General features: G+C 37.7%; 1 long non-coding RNA gene across 1 annotated transcript; it reads right to left on the bottom strand.

The window, feature by feature from the left end:
* Window positions 1–4,762: 4,762 nt before the first annotated feature.
* LOC103912450 lies at window positions 4,763–15,639 on the bottom strand. Its single transcript, XR_663365.1, has 6 exons — window positions 15,572–15,639; window positions 14,146–14,206; window positions 10,974–11,117; window positions 8,143–8,263; window positions 4,920–5,107; window positions 4,763–4,843 (listed from the first exon to the last, which is right to left on the bottom strand). It is a non-coding gene; the product is annotated as an uncharacterized LOC103912450 (long non-coding RNA).
* Between the last annotated feature and the right edge of the window lie 2,924 nt (window positions 15,640–18,563).

Genomic DNA, 18,563 nt, shown 5'->3' with positions numbered 1-18,563 from the left:
TAAGATCACCTATGTGTCTGTCATTCCTTGACAGAAAACTGTTGAAACTGTTTCTGGATACTGAATGACATCTGTAGGTACTGTGTTCTTATCCCTTGCAATTTCAAAATTTTTCCTATTGTCTAAGATTGCTACAAGTCAAACTCTTTATTACACGTCCTGTCTGCATTACTGCAGTGATTTTAGATATCTGAAGACTGTTATGCTGCTTTGTTTCAGTCTTTCCTTATGGATCATGATTTGTAAATCTCCCATATGTTTCACTGTCCTGCAGACTCTTTCTTTGGTCCACTTTTTCAGTGTCGCATCCAAAGCTGGACAGAGCACTCCAGTTAAAACCTCAGTGTTGAGTAAAAAGAATATTATTTAGTACGTGCAAAAATGCCATCTATCAAACTTAGTGTGCTTCCTTTTTCATAATACAACATCATTGACCTCTGTTCGTAGCACGCTGTCACTCCCTATCCTTCTCCATGTAATTCCTGCCTACTCAGATTTTCTTATTTTATGCTTCTCCAGATGATTATTCTGAAGGGTACTATTTTGCACTTCCTGTTGAAACTCTGGTCTGTGACGGCTTAGCTAGCTGAATTGCAGAAGACAAGTTACTGGATACTGAACAGAAGGAATGTGAGGAGGAACCACTGAAGATTTTGTACAAAAAGTATTAGGTGATTGTGAATGACTGCCTCTGGCACTGGGGAGGAGTTAGTCTTTGGGAAATTAACTTTACCACCTGGCCAGAAGTGTTTCCTCTTCTTAAGATTCAGTTTTACTTTTTGAATAGTCCATGTGTGTGCACCCTCCTCTTGGAGGGAGAGCAGGCTGGAAATTTGTACCAGTATTTGCTTTTGCATGCTCGAACACTTCTGTTGTCTGACGGTTAGTTTTTGTAACAGCAAACTTTTCCCTCTTTCAGTTACGTTTATAGAAATTACAGACTCTGTGGAGCTACTTTCTCTAACTTCTTTTTGGAGGTGTTACCATCTTAACAGGAACATCCTAACAGTAGATTTGCAGACTGCTTTAGAAATTCATATATTAGGCTACATATTGACTTAGGAAATGTCTCAAAACAACATACACTTCATTTGGTGTTTTGGACTGTGTACTTTTCCACAAAAGCTCGTGTAGAAGTAGATGACCTTACAGAATCTCTGCAAGACACAGGATGATTGTCATGGTGCGTATTGCCTCTGAATCATAAGCTGTACACCAGCACAGTGCAAGGGTTAAGGACAAGGTAAAATCACTTGCTGCTGTTTTGATTTCCTGAGGGATTATTGTTTTTATGCAAGAAATGAGGAGTGGGGTTCCTTTTGTGAGGACTGTTCCTGTGCCACAATTTGAAAGTATGGGCTAAAAGCTTTTCTGTCAACTGTGATGCCATTCATAGCTTTTGCATCAGAATCTTAAATTTGGATACAAAGATCTCCGTTGTAGAAGCCCCATCTTGTGGACAACCAATCAATGACTACTTCAGCACAACTGAGATTTGAAATACTTGAAAAATCTGAAGATATTTTGGTAGTCTTTGCAAGAAAATGGAGAGTCTTCATATTGCTGGAAAATATGGAAACTTCATTCATCTGTAGAAATCGGCATATGCTTTTTGAAGACTATTTCCACAGATAAGAAATAGTGAATTACAGAGAGGTGATAAACAGGGATGGAAACAAGGATGTTGTCCCCAGAATTCTGTTTTAAGTCTGAATCAGCTAAAACACTAACAAGCCTGAATTCTGCCTTGAATTCCCAGAATAGTTTCCTGTAGCATTTGTGTATTATAAATGAGTCTGGGTGGCAAAATCATATAAGGGCAGAAGGACATTCCTTGAAAAAATTGTTAAGACTGAAAGAATAGCAATGTATGCATGAAAACTGAGTCTGGAAGCTTTGGGAATATCCTTGAGGAGATACTTGGTTTCAGCACAAAGTGATGGAAAAGGGCAAGCAACTCCAGACTCAATGAGCCAACGTACTTGCTAGGAAGAGTGTTAGAAAGGTAAAAAGAGCATGAAAACAAGCCTGTGATAAAAGCTATTTTCAGATTTCAGTATGACATTAGTAGAATATTTTATATATATTATATAGAATAGTAGATACATATAATTCGAATATCTTTTTGTCACTCTGAAGAAATTGGGTTACTGTATGATAGTTTTCTATTTCTTCTCTATGAAAAAATTAGGAAACATACTATATGAGTTTTCCATTTAATAATAAAGTAGCCAGAAAGTGTAGCGACATCTAGGGAAAGTTTGGCAGAAGTGCCTCCATGCTAAACCATCTGTAGCTCCATTTTACTTCTTAGGTTGGCATTTGACAGTTACACTCCATGCAAAAAGATTAATGTCTTAAGCAATGTAACATCCTGAGAAACAAACATAATGAATATGAGAATATGATCTTTATTTTAAGGTTTTAGAATGATCCCAGTAGGAGTTTTGAGTGGCAATAGTAGAAAAGAGCGGCTCTTCACTGAATTTGCAAGTTAGATCTGTGTGAATTTTAAGCAGGAGATGGGTATGTGCTTAAATCCAATCTACTCTTCAAAAGACATCCTACATCTCTAACTGCGAATGTAACCACTTTTTTTTCCTGTGAAGGTAGCATACCCAGGGAAAGTTTGGTCAGAGTGGCTTGCTTGGAAAGGGGGAGAAGAGTAAAGAGGAATATGGCATGTGAATAGGGTGCCATACCAGCCCCTTTGTTGGGAGGAGAACAGAGGTTGCTATTCCTACAGGCGAATGTCTGACTAAGCACAGTGATTAAAATGAGACAAACATTCATGATCTGGACATCGCAAAGCCAGGAAAGAATTTCCTAGTTCATGTCAAGAGATTTAAAGACATATCAGATACAATATAGTTTAATACTTAAAATTACCTCTAAAAGTGAGTGTACATCTGCCACTTCACAGTGTAGTTTAAAACAACTGCTTACTTCATATTGAATCTAAAGACTTAGATTTTCATCCTTCAGTAGTCTGGGAATTTCATAAACACAATTCATTCGTAACATAAATAGATCTAAAAAAGTCACCGTTCTTAATAAGTTAACAGATAAAACTATAAATGCACATTACCAGCATATTATTTAAAAATTCACAGAAATGCCTGTGGACGCTTGAGAGTTCCTGACTGACTCCTTTTGTTTCTCATAGCAATCCAAAACCTCTTTGGAAGTAGAATTCTAAGGTTTTGGTGAAGGGCATCTTTGAGGGAAAAACCTTTGAGAAAAATGCATATTCTCAATTTTGACCTCAGTCTCTTCCTTAAGGGAGAGAATATTAAGACTTTAGTGATATACAGGACTAAAATTTTTACCTGAAAGCAAATTCTGCTGGAACCAGCATGCACAATAAAAATAAAAATCTTTCTTAGTGTGAAATGAAGCCATGAAAGGAGCTTCATGGTTCCTTTCTGTGGAAGGTGTTTCTTCCTCTAGAGACAGGGAACAGCAGGTGCTAGTTCACCCCTCAAGGGAAGAGCATATGAAGTGGGAACAGCTACTTACAATTCCCTGCACTTAAATAATGAAGCATGAACAATTCAACAAGAGGAGTACAGACAGATATTAGTATGATGTGAAATCAAGAGAAGAAGCTGTAGCCTAGGAAAAGAAAATGAATATGTAAAGCTTGTACTAAAAGGGTGTTGGAAAGCAAGAATTTATTCCAGAGGTGTCCAAGAGGGAATAATGATTGCTCAGAATCCCTGCTCCACCAAGTGAATTCATTGTAGTACAGAGAAAGGACAACCCCTGGTATGAAGCACAGACTACTTCCTTATTCTGAGCAGAAGGCTCTAGAAAAAGCCAGTGTTGGTAAAAGCAGAAGTCTCTGGAGGAGTGTAAGGCAAGGGCAAGCATTCAGTGATACTTTTTTATATTAGATTGTATTAGAAATTATAGTTGCTTGTATATGCCCATATGAGAGGGAAGGAAAATGACGACATCAGGACACTAAAGAGTGACCTGTTGTACATTCCTCTGCTAACATGTACGATAAAATGTTCAGTTGCAGTGTATCATAAACAGAGGGTTAATTGCTAACAGTTGCAGAGTAATACGAATCTCATGTACTAATAGATTTTATCAAGAAAATACAGCAGGACTGGAAACTCAGAGTTTAAATGTGAACTTGCAGTAATCCACTGGCAGAAGAGTTGTGTAGGTGTATAAAATTGATTTGAAAGGGAATGAAGAGGTGTGACTTGTGAATTGCTACTTTTTAAAGATAAAAAATTAGTGCACATGTAGGTCATGTTAGAAAAGAAAGGAAGTCTTCATCCTTATCTCTTTATTATGCACGTTTTTGTAAATGTTTTCTTTGGTTGCCTCTAGCCTTTCTACTATTTTAAATCTTTGTATATTATATTTTTATTGATATCAAAATGTTAAGAGATGTCGTAATACTGATATATCAAGTGATTCAACATTTAAAAAGATAGAAAGATTTTCAATGGCCATTTGAAAACAAGGCTTGATGTGTTAGTTACTACAAAATTAAATATATGCAGTTGAACTCTGAGCACTTGTGTTTGTAATATATGAAAGTGTTCTCTTAAATCTGTGTCTTCATAATGACATTCGAATTCCAACTTTGGTATGTAATTTTAGCGTAGTACTTTATGTTTGATTTTCAGCAGGGTAGGTGTTTGCAGCTAGGTGGCTTATGCTTCGAGCGGATTCGTCTTTTTAATCAAAAGGAGGAAAGCTTTTGCTCTACCTCTTTATAAACTCACCAGAGCCAATCCTTCATACCAAAGTTCATGTTTTATTGACCAGACAGTGTTTTGTCTTTGCAGTTAACTTCTGCAAGGGTACAGTGCTGTAGAGACTGTTAAAGAACAGTATTGATGTTACTGTAGTATTTTACCAGAATAGTTATTTACAGTATACAGTTACTTACTTACATTTTCATGTCTGTGGTATCAGCCTGTTCCACTACTCTGCACCTGTACTGTCTCTGCCTTGTGTCCCTTCCTCTTCTAGCCCTGTCCCTTTCTCCGGAGCTGTGGTGGTGCCACATTGCCATAACCCCACTACTGCTTGCATTAGTCACCACCATAGGATCCACTTCCCCAGAGACAGATCCTGGTCCCTGTGCATAGAAAATCAGCAAGGTAAGGAGAAAGAAAGGCCCCTGCCATCACCAAAGACAACTTGAAAGTCTTCCGAGCCCCGTCCAAAAGGCTCAATAATCCTACAGTTCCATATGGTAAGACACTTTTTCTGGTATTGATGTCATGAACGTTTTAAAATGGCATCAGCCATTAATTACGATCGCAACTGTTAATTCTGGGTTTCTGTTTCAAATCTTCCCCAGTTCAATCAGAACCAAAAGTTAATGCCCGTTGGCTAATTTCCAGTGCATGCCTCCACAGAACACAACTGTTGCCTTTAACTGGTGGAGAGATCAAGGCTTGAACTGACAAAAGACATCTGTATCTTGGAAAACAAATTAATGTTTATGTTTTAATTTATAAGTTCCTGGCTCTTTTATGGTTCCTGTTTTTCAAGTAATGTCTCTTTGGATCCCTAGCTGATGGAGAGTCAAAATGGAAAAGACCCATGAGAGAAGTATCACAATACAACATCTGGTCTGCATTGGAAAATGCTGAGAAAGAGATTCAACATCTCTGAGACCGAGAGGCAGCTATGAGGCACTTTGAAAGTCAGGCTATGAAAAATCATGCAGGTTGTGGCCACCTGGGCTAATCTAATGTTGTTTTGGGAAGAGCTACTCTGCTTCCTAGAATCTGAATTTTAATCTCATTTCAGCACGGATATGTGAGAGCTGGGAGTGGTATGAAGGGTCTGTTTGCTTCTCATAATGTTAATCTAAATCCCAGCATTGTCCTAATTATATTGTGTTTTTTTGCCAGTCTCCCAATCTTCTCTTGAGCATGTGAGCTGAAGAGTTGAAAGGCTTTCCCAGGGCTTTTGGCATAGCTTTATAGGAGAAAGGATGGAAAGGACTTTGTGTATTTTTGGAAGAATATTTTGCATCCTGCTTTAAACTATTCCAGAAGGTAAAAGGACATTAGCTAGACTGCGTATTGGCTCATGTATTGGTATGTCACTAATGGCAAGGAGTTTTGCTTTGCCTAATTTTTCTTGTTTTCTGCAGTCACAGACTATGAGAAATGCAAAGAAATCATGGACCAACCCTGGCATTAAGGGTACCACTGGATTCAGAGGGAACAAACTCCTTCCACCATGTAAAACTTTGGTCCTTTAAGTCGTCATAGCTCATGCAGAACAGAAACAATTTGACATGTATAACAAGAAACACCACAAATTGTTTGCCAAACAAAGTCATATACTGCAGATGGAAGAACTGATGAGAATTGTTTATAGTTGAGGAACTAAATGTAGATTTTTCAAGAACAGCGTTGCTCTCTTCCTTGCCAAGACAAACAAATCTGGTAGAACATCTCATTGCCTCAGGACCCACTGGAAAGTCTATGGACCTTTCTCCACAGAAAATTTGTGTGTTGTCAATACATAAGTGTGTTGTCCACAGTTGCACTGTGGCAGCTGTAGAGGAAATGGAAGTTTCTCAGCAATACATGAGGGAGAACTGGATTTTTGGCTCCTGAAACAGTATGGAGTGCTTTTGGAAACTGGAAGTTTATGCGCTGGATGTCACTGCTACAAAAGGTTATCTTTGAGTTAAACATAATGGTAATTAATCTGCTGTCTTTAGATCTCAACACTAACAACGTGATGAAATTGAGAATTCATATTATTTAGAATTGCAGTTTTCCAAGATGCCTTCATTCCTATGAAGACACCCAGATTTGCACCTTTAGAAATACACTGTGCACAGATGTTTTTACGAGGCAGTATATAGTCATCCCAAACAACTATTTTTAATGGGCCACTTATTTAGGAAAAGCATGTAACAAAAGCATAAATACAATCTCTGATACTGACATAAAACATGTATTAGCAGAATGATACCGTTTGTACTACCCTGGTATATAGTAGGCCCTGGAAATATAAAACTAATCATGTCCTTAAAATTCTGTTATATCTGTAAACATATATATTTTAAAAGAGTGCCAGCAGCTTTCTGGGCTGCATTAGGAAAAGCATTGCTAGCAGGTCACAGGAGGTGATTATCCCCCTTACTCAGTGCTGATGAGACCAAAGCGTGCCCAGTTCTGGGCTCCCCACGACTAGAAGGACATGGACATGCTGGAGCGAGTGCAGGGAAGGGGCATGAAGATGATTTAAGAAACTGGAGATCTGTCATATGGTTGCCCAAAGAGGTTGTGGAGTTGGCATCCTTGAAGATACTCAAAACCCAACCAGGCAAGGTCCTGGGCAGCCTGCTCTGGGTGATTCTGCATTGAGCTGGGGGTTGGACTGGACGATCTCTGGAGGTGCTTCCTACCTCAGTGGTGCTGTGAATATTTGAAGCAGTTCGCTTCTGTCTTGTCAGCGTTTTAGCTGGCACTTGACTGTGTAGGAATCCTAAAGAAAGCAAAGGCTATGACCCTAGAAATACATCCAGATGGCTGAGGCCCAGAACAGGCATAATGGGAGCTGCTAAGTATTTTGAATATCTCATCAGAGTGATATTTGACTTAAAAATACAAATATGGAAGTGACTTGGGTCTTACTATCAATGACATTGGATACCCATAATGATCTCTCACTTCAGCTGGACTGCAGATGGTAACAGCCTCTCTCTATCTGAACACCTATTTTAGTTTAATCTTGCTCTGGAAGATCTTACCATATACTTTACTCTAGAAATGAAGATTTGATGCTTTATGATGCAGAATTCATTTGTTGGTTTGTTAAACGCTTCCTTTCCTTACTAGTACTGATATTAACAAATCACAAAGTATTTTTATGTATTACTTTAGCAATAGGCACATACTATGTCTCAAGGAGTTGAGAATATCATAATTTGAGCAAGGTAAAATCAAAATATATAATTACATTGCATATTCTATGGTACTTTATACAATTAGCTTGTAACTATTCTTTTAGCACCTTCAGAATAAGAACAAAGCTGAAATTAAAAAATGGCTTGCATTTCTTAATAGCCACAAGATGTATATGGAAAAGTAAAGATAATGTATTTTTTTAGATCAGCTGAATAGCGATAGGAAGATTTACCTGTGGTTTTCCATTGTGAAAATGCTGAGGAACTAACTTGCAGTGTTGAGAATTCCTGGATCATCCTCCTTTAGAAAACTCTTTGTCTTTCATATTGCCTCTAAGAAAGAGGGAAAGCACTCTGGAAAACAAGAAATTCAGGAACATTACACAAGGGTTATAAAGCATTTGATTTGATTTTTTTTTTTTGCACTTCAGCAAATGAAACAATAAATAACAATAAGTTTATTATCAATATATGGAGTCATGTTGCATCTTATAGAGTAAGACATGAATGTATAAATAACACCCATGCTAATTATCAGAAGACACCATATTTTGCTATGGATGAACCCATCCTGAAGCCACAAAATTAAGTCTTCAGACATAAATAACATATGAAAGTCAAATAAACTCAGTAATAAGTTCCCATCTTCTGCCACCACTTTCTCCTGACTTACTGCTTTTACAGCATATTTCCTCTGATTGTAATAGCCTTTGCGTGGAATGGGTTTTTTGGTGGGGAGAGTATTATTTTAAAGTGACACCTCTAGCAGCAGTTCCTACTTCTACTGTTTTCCTTTTGTAAATTTATAGCCTATTTTATATCTGTCCAAGCCTGGCATGGCTCCAAGTCACCCATTTCTCAGTAATACAGGAAATTAAATCTAATGTCTAATAAGCACAGAGGCTTATGCAACCTTCGTTCACTGAAAAAAGTATTAAATAACTTAATAATATTACCTTGTCTTTTGATAGCTAGAGTTGTGCACTTTGTTTTTCTGTAGACCAAATAGGTTCTGCATTTGGACTAGAGGAGGCTGGGTTTATCCATCCCTTCCTGCAAACTTTCTGAATGTCACCTCAATATTCTTCTCTTGTTGAAGGACCCCCTGAAACTTTCATGTCTAGGGTTTCGTGCCCATCTCCACTTCTCCCTGTGGTAGGAACCCCCTTTGTTCCCCAGTGCAAGGGCTGTGTACCCCGTAGTCTTACCCCGGGGGTGCTGGCTGCTTTGTCACTCATTCTCTCCCTCCCAGGATTTTCTCCAGCCTGACCAGATTTCCTCCTGTTCCATCCCATTTTCTGTTAATACCCGCTGCGGTTCTGTGTCAGTGGGTACGGCATTTAAAAATGCAGAAATCTGACTTTAAGCCATACAGATTAGCACCATAATTTCAGCGGCTTGTCCCCTGAATGTATCAGTTTAATAAGTGGATTTATACTGAATAATTTTAAACTGTTATAGCCCTGAAACTGTTTCTGTCTAGCTTCTGTAATACATAAAGTGACATAAGGTCACCGATGCTGTGGAAATTGGTTTTGCAGTTGATATGCTAATTCAGCAAGAAATCAGTTCTTGCAGAAACCCAAAGAAAATTATTTTAATATAGTGCCATGCTACTTCGTTGACATTCAGGAAAGAGATAATTAAAACATTCAAGGAAGTTCCAAGTCTCTGGAGAAAATACCATTATGGAAATATAAGGTTATTTTTACCACACAGCTTATTAGCTTCTTTTCTAAAAGCAAATCAACTGAATGTGATGGACACAACATTTTCACCTGCTCAAGAAGATAGGAAGTAAGATATTTTTATAAACTGAGTTCAATATAAGAATAGACTTGGCACAGTCTCTTCTGTGTCATTCACCCCAGGTTTACAGTAACCGCTGCTGCAATTTTCTGGATGAAAACTTCCATCCAAATACATCCAGGGCCATTAATGAGGCTGCACTAGTGCAACTGATTGCAATGGGGAACAGAATTACATTGACGGTGCCTAAGGAGAAGGAGAATCTCTGCACTCAGTATGAATAAGGGGTAGCAAATGCCTTGTTTTTTCAGCAACAAATAATTAAGTTAATTTGATATAGTCACTTATACTAGAGAATTACTGAGCACAAAAAGTAAAATAACTGTAATATTTACCATATGAAGATACTAAAGGAAAACAATTTTACCAGCATAAACTGCTTCATCTTTTTGAGACGAAGAAACAAAATTTTGTTTATTGAAAAATAAAATTGAGTTTCTAAGAAACAATTCTAAAAAGATCTATATTGTAAAAATCGTATTGTCATTGTCATGTTTTAAAAGATATTTTAATTTTATGAGATAGTAAAGGAAAAAAATGGCATTTTACTCTATGTTCTTTCATAAAACATGTACAATACTGCTATTCCCAAAGGAAAGACACCAGTTCCAACAAGAGTAGTGTCTGTTCTAGAATGAAGCGTAAATGGTTCAAAATATCTACATAAACAAGAAAGTTAAAAATCTTAATGTGAAAATAACGTTATTGTATGTAGTAGCATCCAATGTGTTCAGGCTATTTTGTTTCAGATGGCCCAGGAACGCAAACAGGTATGACATCATATCATTTTACGTCATTAATGGAAGTGCTTCCTTTAAAAAGTATTTTGTTATTTTCTGCTCAAGCTTTCTTTCATTAATTCCAAAGTTCTTTTGGTCCAACCATCTCTGTGTATGTTTAGCTATGTTAGCTAAAGATGGTTTTCCACTGTTTTCTAATATAGACTTTATACAGAACAATATGTTTAATCACATTACATGACATTTTAGTAAACTAACTTTCTAAAAATCTATATTGATGTATATTCTGATCTTTTCTGATAATCTGTTTCAGGGTGACATTATTATGGAATAGACTACCTCAAAGGTTGCTGTTAGTTATTTTAACTCCATTTAACTCCAGTCCACTCCAGTCTTCATTTTTCAGCTGGTAACTTTTCTGGCAATGAACATTATTCTAAAAAGTGGTTATTTAACAAAGAGAAAATTTGACTCTGAATTTCGTTGTCGTCTAGGTTTCTTTCTCGGTGCAATACCTGCAAATCGGATTATTTTCAGCTAACATAGTCTTCAGAGGCCGTGCCAACGCCTTAGCTGTACTCCTCGTTCCTCTTCTTCTGAGACTATGCAGCAGTGGGTGGCAGCAATGATTATTTACCTCCTTTAGTAAAGATACATAACTGTAAGGATAGAGAAGGATGTAGGTTGTGGAATCCATGTGAGTAACGTGTCACCAAAACCCAGTAAGCCACAGCTCCTGGGTAAGATCTGCAAACTCCATTTGCAGATGAGTTTGCTTCCCTGGCTGGCAGTGCTCAGTATACGATTTTAGCTAGTCTGTGTTTTTCTGTGCTTGGTTTCTTCCCAGAGTGGTTTGGTTTTCTCAAATGCTAGACCACTTCTTCTAAGAGTTACCTTACATGTCAAGCAAGCATCCCTGTAAAAGTTTGTTAACTACCTGTATTTATTAATTTCGTTCAATTCAGTGAACTTTGATGTTTGCTGTAATACTCCGTTTCAGTTAGAAACAGCGCAAGGACAGTGGGCAGTTGTGGAGCAGCCTCTGAGGCTGTCAGCCAAAAACTTGATTTACTGGTTATTCCTATCACTATAATGATTAATTGGGAAGAGTTTGTGAAGGCACAAAAATCCAGAAGAAGTGAGAAGAAAGAAACCTGTGACAAACTTCATTTAAAAAGAGATACTGTCTAACAAAGCAAAAAATAAAATCAACTGAGACAGCTACTTAAAAGAAGTTTTCTCAGCTACAGGCTGCAGAGTTTCTGTGCCTTGTTTTAATAGTTACATATTTGTCAAAGAGTTAAACTAGAAATGGAAATGCTCTGGTGGGTGAACTTTCATATACTACTAAGGAGAGTTTGGGGAGGGACTGTGGTATGGTCAGTATTAGCTGAAGGGCCTGCCGTGTTTGGACTGCAGAGGTCCATGTTTGAAGAAGAGACATGAAATGAGGGGTCTGTGCCCCAATACTATGCCAAAGACACAGAAGCTGTTCATCCCCAGCAGGGTTTATGCATGTGAGATCCTCCCCCCAGGCAGAGTTCAGCACAGTCTGTTAACAGTCCAAGAGAGGAGAAACTTGGTCCAAGTCTTTGTCTTCTCCTCCACCTTCACTTTATGCTAGCATAAATAACAAGTTGTATGCAGTTACTTTTTCAAGACATAGAAATAGAAAATGCAATTCAATGTTTAATAATATGCTTCCCAAGCTTACTCAGATAGGCACACGCAGGGTGGATATATGCTGCACACAACTTGGAGATCTCCTTCTGTTTAAAATTCTGGCTCCTCTGTGCTTTAGTGATTTGCCTGTATAGCAGATAGAGTACTTATAACCATAACATTCTGTTATCTCCACTGTGAAAGGTTGTTCTGGGAATCTAATGGCCAACAGAGTGGAATTTAAATTTATTTTTTGTTTTGTTTTGTTTTGTTTTTCAGCAAGCATTTAAAAGATCCACCAGTTCATCTCTTGTCAGAGATTATTTTTCTTGTGGCATGGCTTAGCTTGGACACTAATCTCACTGTTGAGTTTACATTTATGGAGTAGGACCTAAGGTTTTCTCCATGTGTTCGGTATTATGGTTCTGATATTGCAAGTCATGTTGCTTGGGATACTTGCACAAGTCATATCTGTTTGCACAGCAACAACAGAACTGGGGTTCAGATGCTGCTAGTTAATCAATCAAGAAGGAACAAAAATAGTTTTGAAGGCTACCACTCTTCTTGGCTGATGCTCAGAAGAGTTGGTTAAAACTGCAAAGACAACGGAGTACACCGATGACAATATTTATTATACATTTTATTTCTTAAGTGGATTTTTAGGAATCGTTTTTTTAATTTAGTTATTTTACTCTGCTTTAGCAGATCATGTGTGAATATAGTTGTTGTTTTTCAAAAATGCCTGCTCTGGTTTAGTTGCTTTTGTTGCCACTGGTCAACTTTTCATTCCATGTAGCAATGTCCACAAGGTGGTGCCACAGCTAAAAAGTTAGCAATAAATAAGACAATATAGTTTGATAATTCTGCCTGCTTTTATGACTACAGTATCTGCATCATTAAAGAATTAATAATTATTTTATAAGCATAATATCATCTGCGTTTCTAATGACATCACAGGTTTGCAACGTTTTTTTAAATCACTCGCGTAAACAGAGCTGGGTCTGTCTGCTGTCTGAGTGGGAGCGACACCCACACACCTGTGACAGTCCAAAATCGTGTACAAAAATGAAGAGACAGCTCAGGGTTAAGTAAACAGGCTGATGAAGAATGAAGAACTGGATCTGTAGAGACTAAGACCAGCAGAGCTGTGTATGTCCTAGCAGGGTTACCACTGCAAACACCGTGCCCCACGGATGTGTCCTCTCATGAAGAGCACAAGGAGAGGTATGTCTAGATCGCTTCAGCTCTACTGCAAGAGTCAGCCTGGATTCGGACAAGCAGAATAGTTCATCCTCAGCTTCAGCTACGTCAGTTTCCATGCAGTCACCCTAGTGTGGCCATGGCACATCGTAACCTAATTTTCAGAGTTTTTTCTACAGCCAGGGATAGCCATGCTCCTCATTACCCTGTCATATGATAATGTACAGTTGACTATTAATTCCAAAGGGGTATGAAGTGCTTACAGAGGGACCTGGTATGAGAGCAGCTGGATTAGTATATACAGGTAAAATTTAGTAGTAGTCTTTTTTCTTCAATCATGGTTAAAAAGATAGCCATCCCAAACTGTGTTTAGTACAGGTGATCAAGTTTCTGAGCATCTTTCTACACAAAATCAGACTAGAGAAAGTAAAAGGCAGTAACAGGGAATGTAAAATGAGTACCTGAATTAAACACCCAGTACAGAAAAGACAATAAAACTTACAGGAAGAAGTTCTTTGTGTGGATCTGAATGGCTACAGTGTTTTATAGCAGACTTGCATGTCTCAGAAGAGCTGAAGGGCAGAGGGGCTTGGTCATTCCTCTCAGCACGTGTGTGTTCATTTCTTCAGCTACCCTTGGCCACATGGCCATGGTTGCTTCTTGCTACCCTGCCCTGCTCCCCTCAATGACCTCTGCAATGCAGGTATGCATGTTAACACAATAAATACTCTCTATGAGCTTCTGCAATGGATAGATTAAGTTTGAGTCATTTATTCACATTATTTTGTACCAAAAGCAGCAAGAAAAAGGGATAATTTAAAATACCTTTCAAGCAAGCACTGCATTGATTGTCACTTCGTGCTAGAATCTCTTTGGTATGGTAGACCTGTATCAGAAAGAGAAAAATAACAGGTTTTGCATAATATATTTCCTCTACATTGCTACATTATTATTTTAAAACATACTAAAATTCTGGTGGCTTGTAAGAGAGTCAGTGGAAATTACATATACCCATGAAAGACGGTCTGTCCCCCAGCTATAAAGTTAGAGGCTTATTGAGTCCAATTCTAAAACTTGTCAAATAACACAGCTGCCACCTCTTTTTTTTTTAAAGGATCATGTTTTTAAATTACATTTTAAAGTGGTTTAGACTATTTTAAAACTTTGTATTGGTTTTTAACATCTGTTTGGAAAAGTCAGAATCAGAGAACTAGCTAAAAGTACAAAGTCACTGAACAGGTCAACTACATTTAATTTCTGAGTCAGTTAGTCCAAACTAACTAACTGGACTAACTGAAGTTTGGACTAACTGAATCACGACAGTGACATTCAGTCAGAGTATTCATGTAAGATTGTTCTGAGTGTATGGCTGCATTGTGTGTTGCAATTAAAATTACATATTTCTGTCTTAGTTTGCACTTTGCTTTTTCTCTGACTTCATAAAATCACTTTCAAAAATGTATATTTTTCAGATATTTTACATAGAGAAGAAATGATGCTTTATTCTAAAGGGAATAGCAGAGTGTCTGAGATCATACATTTAAGTCTCCACTATATGTAAAACCCATGTATGCGTTATTTTAGTAATTTAGCAACCGAATTGAAATCCTGAACATTTGCCCTTGCAATGTTTGCAGTGATTTTGTGCTCTTGTTGGAAACCCCATAAGTATTTTTAAAACATCAAAACTCTTTTTCCTCTAAGTCTGGTTTTCTGGTTTCCCATTTAGGCAATCATGAACAAAACACGCTTTAGCTCTATGTCTATACCTAAATCTATATTTAGATCCCATTAAATTTTAGAAAGAGGTAACTTCCAGTATTCTAAGTTAGGAGTCAGTCTGAGCATGGCTCAGAAATCATCCTGCAGATGCACAGCGTTAACCGGAAGTAATTTAGAATGGCAGTGGTATCCTGCAGGATGTGTGCAACTCATTCGGCTATGTGTTGATTTACACAGGACTACATTATAGATTATACATTCTGGTAATTGCGGTATTGTTATTGCTAGGCTATATCTAAGCACAGGAAATACATATAAGCACATCTGAAGCGATAACATCCACTCCTGTTTAAAAAGCAATATTTTATTCTAGTTGAAAAACTCATACATAATATGGCATTTGCAAGAGAAAATAGACAATTGCCTGATTGGTACTTAGAAAGACTTTTAGGAAAAAAGCTGATTCGTTATGGGAGGCCCATAACCAGCATTTACAAATAAATCCACATAAACTTTTATTCTTAATCGCTTTTTAAATGTTTTTTTCAGTGTGGACTCTAATCCAAGATCAGGAAGGAGACAGTACATTTCCACCTGAAAACACAAGAAAGATCAAAATAAATTCTCAGTGTGTCACCAAAACCACAGTACTAGGTTTCTATCAGGAGAATGAGTAATACCATTCTAGCTATATAGAATGCTGTGAGTAGGTAATAATTCCACCTAACTGATAGGGCAGACTATATATTCTACAAGAATATTATCCCATTTAAAATCTTGCCCTATTTCTTCAGCTCAGAGAAGGCCCACCCACCATACCCATTTACCTGAACTCCCTCTATGCCTGCTTGTCTAATATTAGGATTCAGGAACAGGCCTGTTCTCCATCCAACACCCCCAGCCCCCTCTTGCAATCCAGGAACAGATTGGTTCCAACCTTGACTTGAAGAGAGGCCTACGTTCCTGCTGCTGCTCCCGGGATGTGGGATTTGGGTTCATCCTCAGCTCTGCAGCTGGAGATGGCATATGTTGAAGCCCCTCTTAGAGCCTCTCTCACCATTTCTCTTTAACAGTGTAGACTTCAGACCTATCTATGCACTTGGGAAAATTACTGGTCACGTCAGGGGTCTCCCAAGTTCCCTCCTGGAAGGGGGTATGGATCTGTCCAGAAGAGGGAGGGAGCATCTATCAGATTTTGTATACCAACCTCTTCTACACAGGCAAGACTAACTAACAAAACATAGTTAACATATTATGCGTACTATGTCTATTTCTTACTTTGTTTCACCAGGGAAAATATATTAAAATTGGTATAAAGTTTCCCTCTTGTTCCTCTCAACAATAGAAAATTACCAGGGAAGAGAAAACAAGACAAAGATTTAACTTTATGGAATAATTAGAGGAGAGCATATGATGTTCTCTTAAAAGGCCTTCCAGCTAAAAGCGGGGTGGGGGGGGTAATATTATGAAACATTCTTGCCTGTATTAATGCATGAGAAAAGTAACAGTAGAACTGTGAAACAAGTTAATAAATCAAAAAAATATAAAACCCTGGGCCATAGCTATATCTATATCCGTATTGCAGCATGATGTCAATTGTATTGCAGGGGAAAATCAGAGTTGGTGCCATTTGATACTTTTCCTGTTCATAATCCTGGAGCTTGTAATACTGTTGCAGATCAATAATACCATGCTATACTGTGTAAATCCATTTGTTGAAATGATAGTTATGAGCGGTTCTAAACAGACACTGCAACATACGGTAAAGGATTGACCTACTAACGGATCTAATGGTGATGTGATAAACACATATACAAAATAGCCCAAAGCCTAATGATTTCACAATTTCATGAAAAGCTTTTTATTGTTTTCTATCCATATTATTTAGCATTAAGAATACATTTGTCTTTATGAATTTATAAATGCTTCTGGTCTGAAATTTTTGTGCTGACAGTCAGACCAACACTGAACTTTAGTTTTGTCAGATCTCATATTAGCAAAATTTTGAAATAATAAGGTGGCTGATGCCTCTAGGTTAATATTAATATGCCTTTGCTTTTGAGGTGGGGCTCATTATAATATTCTTTTGGAAGTGTCACCTGCTTAGCTAAGCTTTGATTTACAAGGTAATATGAAGATATGTTTAATCTTAAATATGATCACCACTATTTTCCTGAATAGGAATGTCTGTCCCTAGTTTAAACTTGTAATATCCTGTTTAACAAAGGAGCAGCTTCAGTAGTACTTACAGTACTTAATGTTATGCAAGTTTTCAAAGTTTGTTGCTGGGATCAGGGCTTTAAAAGCAAAGGTCAGGTAAAGATCCCTTCTTGGAACACAGTAGGATATGAGCCCCTGTGTTTATTGTTTCTTCCTAAGTCTACTTATTAAATAGACCAATGATAACTTCACCTTTAATATAATTAAATATATTTGTATTTGTGTGAGTCACGGGAAAGGAACAAATATATGTGTTCCATTGAACAGCACACCTAACACGGCTGCAGCGTGCGTGAATCTTTCTGCAGTACACTCAGATGTTGGCTTTCATAGAAAGTACTTTCTAAGTACTTTCATTAAGCAGTAAGAGATGTTGCCTGCAAAAATATCTCACGACTTCAAAAAGAGATTCTAATGTCTGTCTATTTCACATGGGAAATATATTTCATCACTCTTTTACATGACATCAAAATCATTGTGTCATTAATCATGACTATGGAGGATCAATTACAATGGAAATTAAAATGCCGGACTCTGCATGCCATACGATTTGCAATGAGCTTGAGATATCCAGAGGAAATTCTGTAAGTTACCTTAGTCTCTTCATTTTGCCTTGTCTCAAATCTGTCTGATTTTGTTTGGGTTTGTATGAGGAACTTGTCACTGAATTTTTAGTGGAAATGCATATGTTTCAACTGAAGTGCTCTAACGAGTCCTCGTCATTAAAATCCTGTGAGTTCTGTCACTTGCAAGGAACCGTGCGGAGCCCTGGAGCTCTTGTGACTGTTGGATAACTCAGAAGCTTCCTCATCTTGCTTGAGCAGTATGACATAACTCTAAAACACCTGAGAGATCTTTAGGGCTTAAATATTTGGTTTAAATAGCTAGAAGATAAGAGTTTCTTAAGCATTAGACGACAGAGTTTGAAGATCAGATTGAGCCGTGCCTCTTGCATTTACTTCTGCAATGAAGCCGTCAGGATGCTGACCAGCTAGCCTCCCAGATGCGCTCTTCCCTATTTTGGGTAAGTAATCACTTGGGCCTGGGATCTACTGTACAAGTTATGTCTGAACCCATTTGCAGTTAGGTGACACAATAAAGTGGTCAGCATAAACTGAGAAAACTTTGTCTAGCACTTTGTCAGCATGCCAGAAGAAATTCCTTGGGATTCAGAGTCTAAGGTTTAATTTCAATTAATTGTCAGGATGCTGAATATTGTTTATTTCACACTAGGGCTCATTTTAATCCAAAACACTGTCAGCAGCATCAATGCGGGCAAAATTATATTTCTTCCTACATAG

Source organism: Pygoscelis adeliae, unplaced genomic scaffold (genome assembly GCF_000699105.1).
Source record: "Pygoscelis adeliae isolate BGI_AS28 unplaced genomic scaffold, ASM69910v1 Scaffold82, whole genome shotgun sequence".
In the NCBI taxonomy this organism is placed as follows: Eukaryota; Metazoa; Chordata; class Aves; order Sphenisciformes; family Spheniscidae; genus Pygoscelis; species Pygoscelis adeliae.
This window is presented reverse-complemented; position numbering and strand designations above follow the sequence as displayed.